At 38.6% G+C, this 8,210-nt stretch overlaps 1 pseudogene; it reads left to right on the top strand.

The window, feature by feature from the left end:
- Positions 1-4,271: 4,271 nt before the first annotated feature.
- Positions 4,272-8,210, top strand: part of LOC102832662 — a 10,457-nt pseudogene continuing 6,518 nt past the window's right edge.

Below are 8,210 nucleotides of genomic sequence, written 5' to 3'. Positions count from 1 at the left end.
CTTCATATAATTTGTGATGTCTAAATTGAATCGTATTTGCTTAATGATTAGCACATTTTAAATGCTCAACAAATGTGGAACTTGTGATTATTTACTATTGTTGTTGTTGTTGTTGTTGTGTGCTGTGGAGTCGGTTCTGAGTCATAGCGACCCTGTACAGGGTTTCTGAGGCTGTAAATCTTTATGGGAGCAGAAACCCTCATCTTTCTCCCATGGAACAGCTGGTAGTTTTGAACTGCTGACCTTGAGATTAGCAGCCCGATTCATATTCTCTACACTACCAGAGCTTAGGTGCCATCAAATCAGTTCTGACTTAGAGCTACCCTGTGTACAACAGAACAGGGTGTTCTCCAGTCTTTGAGCATCCTCCCAATCATTCCACTGTTGGAGTCCACTGTAGCAGCCACTGAGTTAGTCCATCTCATTAAGTGTCTTCCTCAGTTTCACTGACCCTCTACTTTACTAAGCATGAGTCCTTCTCCAAGAACTGGTCCTTCCTGATAACATGTCCAAAGGACATGAGATGAACTTTCAGTGTCCATACTAACAAGGAGCATTTTGGCTGAACTTTCAGAACAGGATTTATTCATTCTTCTGGCGGTCAGTATAATTCCCCAATATAATATTTCAAATGCATGAGCTCATTTTTTTTTTTTTTTTGGTTTCTTTTTCATTGTTCAGATTTCAAATGCATAATAGATTATTGGAAATGTCATGGTTTTGTCATGTGCAGCAGTTTTGAATTACCTTAAGCAAAATTTCACTTGTGTGTTATATGAATAATATTTATTGTTAGAAAAGCAGAATAATTGAAAGAAGACACATATGAAAATGTCTTAAAAGCTCTTATTGTCGTTGTTAAGTGCATAGAGTCAGTTCCAACCTTGTATGCGGTTACGACCCTCATAGTGATCCTGTATAGGGTTTCCAAGGAGCAGCTGGTCAGTTTGAACCACCAACCTTGTGGTTCAAAACTGACCTTGTGGTCCAATGCTTTATCCTACAGTGCTACACCAGGACTCTGGAAGCATAAAATTAACAGTAGTTATGTTGCGGTTTCTCAGCACACAGGATAAATTATGAAGACATTGAAAACACATGTTGACAGGAATCAAAGAGCTCCGAAGGCAGTGTTCCCCTTAGATAGAGTTCCCCAACTCACTAGCTTCTTGGTAAATAGTTTCCCTTGGTGATTGTTTATCTAGCATGTATCAGAGTATTCATTTAAATATTTTTCCACCTCTTTTGATTTTGGGGTCGTATTTTAGCCATTTAGGGGAATTTTATAATAAGAAAGTGATGCAAAGTTTAGTTCTGCGTCAAATAAATCTTATGATGTTCAGCATTTTCTCTTGCAGATGAATCTTTCAAATACATATTGAATGCTTCAATGCTTTCAACTTTCCAATTATAAATGCTTTTATTTCAGAAAGAAACATGAAACATTACAAAAAAACTAAATTTCATAAAGCTTTCTGACTAATGCTCCTTAAGGATATTTGTGGGCTGGCGGGGAATGGTAATGTACAAATACTATTCAAGTTCTGTGGTTTGGGAGAAAGTCTAGAACATTCAAAGAAAAGAAAAGTCTAGCAGCTGGCAAATGTGCTGCTGCGTATCGCACATAAATCCTTATGTTGTTGTTGTTGTTGTGTGCCATGGAATCGGTTCCGACCCATAGCGACCCTCTACAGGGTTTCCGAGGCTGTAAATCTTTACGGGAGCAGAAAGCCTCACCTTTCTCCCACGGGACAGCTGGTAGTTTCGAACTGCTGACCTTGCGGTTCACAGCCCGATTCGTAACCACTATGCTACCAGAGCTCCTTTACATATGTATTTATAATAGTAACAGTAACTGAGACAGCCGTTCACTGTCTGTGATCACATATGTTAGAAAGAAGACCAGTTTCTAATAATGTTTGAACACTAAGAAATGATACCATGCAACTTCAAAGGTAACCAAACATCTCTAGCTTCTGGCTCATTTTAGTGGCAACTGCTTCTTTCCATGACAACCTTAACTTCCGTTCCAGCTACATGAGTTTCCTTTTTTTATTCTCTCTCTTGTTAGAGTAATCTGAGTTTTGTTGAGAAGTTTCATTGACACCAATTTTCCTATCAATGTCCTAATAACAACAACAAAAATTACCCTATTGGATAGAAAACTTGAATGATGTTTTTGTTTTTAAGGAACATTTTAAAGTTTTAGAACTTTCCATACACAACAATTTCTCACCTAAACTATTCAGATCATAGTAGACATAATCTAAAGATTTTCCTATAAAAGTTGACCTCTGGAGTCTTGGTGTGGCACTATAGGATAAGCACTGAACTGCTAGCTGAAAGGTTGACAGTTCAGACCCACCAGCTACTCCTCAGAAGCCTTAAACCACACAAGAGTATCAGCCTGTAGCATTTCTCCAAGTTAGTGAAAATCCACTGAGATATCTTTTACAAAAAAGAAACTGGAATTTAAAATCCAGCTCTGGTATCACAGTGTCCCTATAGAACAGAGCAGAAATGCTGCATGGGATTCCCATGAAGACATCGTCACAGAAACAGACTGCTTCATCTCTTTTGTAAAATGTGAGTGAGTTAGAAGCCCCTGCTCCCAGATTTCAATTAGTAGTCATACACTTAACACACTGTGCCTTAGAACTCCTAATAACATCCACAAAGAAATCAAGTATGCCCTTTGTTTTCTTAGGTGACTTGTCTATTTGTTACCCATCAGATGTTTAAGTGGCATTGCACATGAAATAATGCATTTTACTGCATTGTAGACCAACCTCTCTCCACACAGCTGTTGAACTAGGAGCATACGTAGGGCAGAAAAATGCATTTCATTTCACCTCTGGCCTCGAACCCCTGTGTCAGAGCTGTCTCACCCTAGCTTTCCTTACTGTGTTTTGAGTGCATCATGTCAGCAAAGTTGAGACGGCCCCATCAGGAAAGCTAGAAGGGTCAAAAACCTCTTCCTGGACTTCCCAGATGCCCTTAGGATAGGGAAAATGTTTTCCAAGGGCATAGAAGATGAGTCAGGTGACTGGTGCCTAAGAACAGGATCTTAAACCCCTTGATCAAAGTCGGTGCTTCATGCTCCCAAGGACTTGTGCAGTGTTCCATGTTCATTTATGAAAGGACCGTGCTTTAGCTTATAGAGCCCTCACGTAAAAATGCTCTCAAAATATCCAATGTAGACATGTACTCTAGGTTATGTAACCTTTAGTATTGAAATATTGGTTGTTACTTAGTTTTAAAGAGCTATTGGATTATATTACCTAATTTTATAAAATTTGTTTTGTTGTTATACATACTTATTTACACACAAGCTTATAAAAAGGATTAATGTATACATTGTTTTCACTTAAATTAATTATCTCACTTAACGATATCATTGGGTATCAGTGACATGCTGATCCCATGAAGCAATTTTCTTTCCTCAGTGAAAGATTCCACATATTACATTGGATAAATTGGTTTCACAGAATTTCTTTAAAGTGTTTAAGAGTAAAGATATCAGTTTGAGGACTAAGGTGTGGCTGACCCAAGTCATGGTATTTTCAGTAGCATTATATGCATGTGAAAGTTGGACAATGAATGAGGAAGACCTTAGGAGAATTGATGCATTAGAAATATGGAATTGGAGAAGAATATTAAAAGTACCATGGACTGCCAGATGAACAAATGAATCTGGGTCGGAGGAAGTACAGCCAGAACGTCCCTTAGATACTTCACACATGTTATCAGGATGGACCAGTCTGTGGAGAAGGACATCATGCTTGATAAAGTGGATGGTGGGTCAGAGAAAAAGAGGAAGACCCCTAAAGAGATGGAATGGCACAACATCAGAAGCATTGGCCTCTAGCGTAACAATTGTGAGGATGGCGAAAGAGCGGACTATGTTTCATTTTGTTGTGCTTAATGTCAACTCGATGGCACCTGACAACAACAACAACAGCCTAAAAGCCTTCCATGAAAAAAGGACAAACAAATCAGTTTTTTAAATTGGATTCTTTGTGTTTTTCTTGTTGAGATGTTGACGTTCTATACATATTAGTGTATATGTACATACTCTTGCCTGTTTTGTCATTGCCAAATAATTTTTCCTAGTTTGTAGGTTCTCTTTTCACTCTTTTGGTGGAATCTTTTGATGCTTTTAAGTGTCTAAATTTTAGGAGGTTTCCATCATCTAGTTTGTCTTCGGCTGTTTGTGTCTTTTTAGTATGCTCCTGATCCATGGCATAAATATATCAGCAAACCTAACTGAGATGGAACCAGCTAAATGGTATCTGAACAGCAGCAACTTTATACCCAAGCAGCCCTGTGGCAAAAGTAAGTAAAAATTTAACTTGGTCTGATGAGAAGAGCTACTTCTGTAGCTGAGAGTATTTTGGAGGGTTTTGAGCACTAGGTGTCAGAGGTGTTAGCTAAGTTTGGCTGAGTGTTCTGGGAAAGCAACATTATTCTGAGTGCTCTTAATTAAAGAGTAATTTATTCACATGAAGACTGCATGAGCTGTTCTGATCAAAACAGACACATACATTGCAATCCACAAGGAACTTGCTTTAATAAAATCAGTGTCTAGGACAGGGATACTTTTTATAACCAAGTGATGTATTCATTTTAGTAATGGAGTGGAGACATCTAGGCCTTCAGCTGCTCATTCACCAGTAATGAATATTAGGAGAGAAATGAAATCTGCACTTTAAGTCCTGACAAATCAGCATGCTTGCTACTGCAAATATCTGTCTATAAATTTTGTTGTTGTTGGTAAGTGCCGTCAAGTTGGTTCCGACCCATAGCGACCCTGTAGAGGGTTTCCAAGGAGTGACTGGTGAGCTTGAACCATCAACCTTGCAGTTCAAATTGACAGCACAGTCTAGTGCATTAACCACAGCACCACACACTCCATGAAAAGATGGACAGAAAAAAATAGTTAACTGCATTTTTTTCCTTTATTGAATAGATCCAGTTTACTGCACATTAAGCACTAGACTGCTAACTGTAAGGATGGTGGTTCAAACCCACCAGTCACTCCTTGGAAACCCTGCACAGGGTTGCTATGAGTCAGCACTGACTTGATCGCATTTAACGGCAGTAATTGCATGTTAAAAAACTGAACTATAGAATTGTTGTTGTTGTTGTTAGGTGCACCGAGTCAGTACCAACTCATAGTGAACTTATGCATAGCAGAATGAAACACTGCCCAATCCTGGGCCAACCTCATTACTGTTGCCATGCTTGAGTCCATCGATGCTGCTACTTGGCCAATCCATCTCGTTGGGGTCTTCCTCTTTTTCTCTGACCCTTCACCTTACCAAACATGATATCTTTCGCCAGTAAATGGTCCCTCCTGACAATATGTCCAAAGTATGAGAGACAAAGTTTGGCCATCTTGGTCTCTAAGGAGCACTCTGGCTGCACTTCTTACAAAACAGATCTATTGGTTCTTTTGGCAGCCCATGGCACTTACATTATTCTTCTCTAACATCATACCTTAAAGACATCAATTCCTCTATGGTCTTCCTTATTCACTGTCCAGCTTTCACATGCATATGAGATTATTGAAAATACCATGGTTTGGATCAGTCAGGTGCACCTTAGTCCTCAAGCTGACATCTTTGGTCTTCAGCACTTTAAAAAGGTCTTGTGCGGCAGATTTGCCTAATGCAATACGTCGTTTTATTTCTTGACTGCTGCTTCTGTGAGTGTTGATAGTTGATCCAAGAAGAATGAAGTCCTTGACAACATCAATCTTTTCTCCATTGATAAAAATGTTGTTTATTGGTCCACTGGTGAGGATTTTTGTTTTCTTGGCATTGAGATGTAATCCATACCAAAGGCTGTGCTCTTTGATCTTCATCAGTAAATGTTTTAAGTCCTCTTCACTTTCAGCAAGCAAGGTTGTATCATCTGCATATAGTAGCAGGTTGTTAATGAGTCTTCCTCCAATCCTGATGCCATGTTTTCTTTCATATGACCCAGCTTCTAGGATTATTTGCTCAGCATACAGATTGAACTATAGAATGGACCTCAGTAATTAGTAACTAGAATCTATTTACTCAATTCTTAGCTGTGACTCCTTATCATCTGTGTAGTTTGACATACAGAAATGAAAGTTTCTGGAAACTCCCCCAGTCTCTTGGAGTCAGACCCCTTGGAGATAGGACACTGGTATGGGCTTTAGTATTTGAAAAGCTGTATAGGTGATTTTTTAAGAAGCTCTGATGGCGTAGTAGTTACGAGACAGGCTGCTAACCTCAAAGTCAGTTGTTTAAAACTAGCAGATGTTCTGCAGGAGGAAAAATGAGGCTTTCTGCTCCTGTAAAGATGTATAGCCTTGGACACCCTATGCAGGGTCACTATGAGTCAGAATCAACTCCATGGCACACACCACCACTACTACAGATGATTTTTAGTGCAAACTTTCATTTTAGTTTAACTATTGTAATTTAAAGTTAAAAGCTAACATTACATTAGTTACATATTATGCCAGAATTCTGACTTGTAATGCAGTGCAATAGAATAAGCACTGGACTGCTAATCATAAGGTCAATGGTTCAAACCCACCAGGTGCTCCTCAGAAATCCTATACTGGGTTGCTATGAGTTGGAACCATCTCAATGGCACTTAACAACAACAGCAGCAATGCTAGAATTCAAGGCTCGTCAAAGGCTCCAAACCATTATCCCTTCTCAGTCTCAAAGGAAATTCAACAATCTTCTTAGGAATCATTCCTCTGTGCCAAAAACTCTTAGGAGAAATATTGTGAAGTTCATATGGATTGTAAATTATTAACAAAGTCTAATTTTATAATTTCAAATAGTTTCATAGATTTTCAAAAGCAATCAGTAAAACTGACTTAATTCAGAGAGGCTTGGGATGTTGAATGCAGTTGTGATATATAAGGCTTAGTACAATGAGGTGCTGATAAGTCACTGGTCACCCAGACTGTAACATGAGAGCAGTTGGTAGTGTTGTCAAGGAGGAGAAGGGGCTCTTAATCGGGGATTTGGAGGTCCCTGAAACTAATTAACTAGCATCCTTGTTTGCTGAAAGTGATGATTTCGAGCAAAGAATACAAACTTTTGTATGGAATGCACCTCACAATTAAAAAATATAAGAGTCCTAGCATCTGAATCAAGAGATGACATTATGATACAGTGAGGATATTTGTAGCTGATAATTTCATTTGGGGCAATGTGACGGCTTTATACAATAAACACTGGAATCCAACTTCGAGAGAGATAGATGAGACTTTCTGCTCCTGTGAAGATTCAAAGCCTCAGAAACCTCATAAAGGGTTGCTATAAGTTGGAATTGACTTGACAGCACTTAACAAAAACTACAACAACAATTTATTTTAGTTTCATACACAATCAATGCTCATAGAAGCAGAAGTAAGAAAATCAAATGACATATTGTATTCTGAAAATCTGCACTTCTTTAAGGTATTAAAAACAAAGATGTCACTTGGACATCCAAGATGTACCTGACACAAGCCTGAGATTTTTAGTCACCTCATAGATATGCCACCACTTGTCTGTCAGTTTGTTGGCTGCCATGTTTGAGCAGGACCTGGATGCCTATTTCCTACTCAGATTGAAATTTAGTTCCTATGTAATACATTAATTACTCATATGTGGTTTGTCATATTGTGGTGGCTAGTGTATTCCTGTGATATTCAAAATTATGCACCAGTATTTTATATACCAATAGGGTTACCAACTGTGGACAGATCTCAGCTGAGCTTCTAGACTAAAACAGACTAGGAAGAAGGAGAGGCAACCACTTTTGAAAGCTTAATCATTGAAAATCTTATGGATATCAGGGGAATATTGTCTGATACCATGCCTGAAGATGAGTCCATCAAATTGGAAGGCACTTGAAATATGACTGGGAAGAGTTCGCTCCTCAAAGTAGAGTTGACCTTAATGACGAATGGAGAAATGCTTTGGGATCCTTCATCTGTTGATCAGGCGTAACTCCAAATTGGAAGAAACAGCTGAAAACATTAATAATCAGAATGTGGAATGAAGTATATATCTAGGAAAATTGGAAGTTGTCAGAATTGAAATGGAATGCATGAATAGCAATATCCTAGGCATTAAAATATGCAAAGATTTAGAGTTAGAAAACCAAAAGGGAAGAACACGGTCAGTATTTCTCAAGCTGGGGGAACTGAAGAAAAAATTCAAGCCTCGACT

This window comes from Chrysochloris asiatica, unplaced genomic scaffold (genome assembly GCF_000296735.1).
Source record: "Chrysochloris asiatica unplaced genomic scaffold, ChrAsi1.0 scaffold00003, whole genome shotgun sequence".
In the NCBI taxonomy this organism is placed as follows: Eukaryota; Metazoa; Chordata; class Mammalia; order Afrosoricida; family Chrysochloridae; genus Chrysochloris; species Chrysochloris asiatica.
The sequence above is the reverse complement of the archived record's forward strand: the minus strand, read 5'-3'. Positions and strand labels throughout refer to the sequence as shown.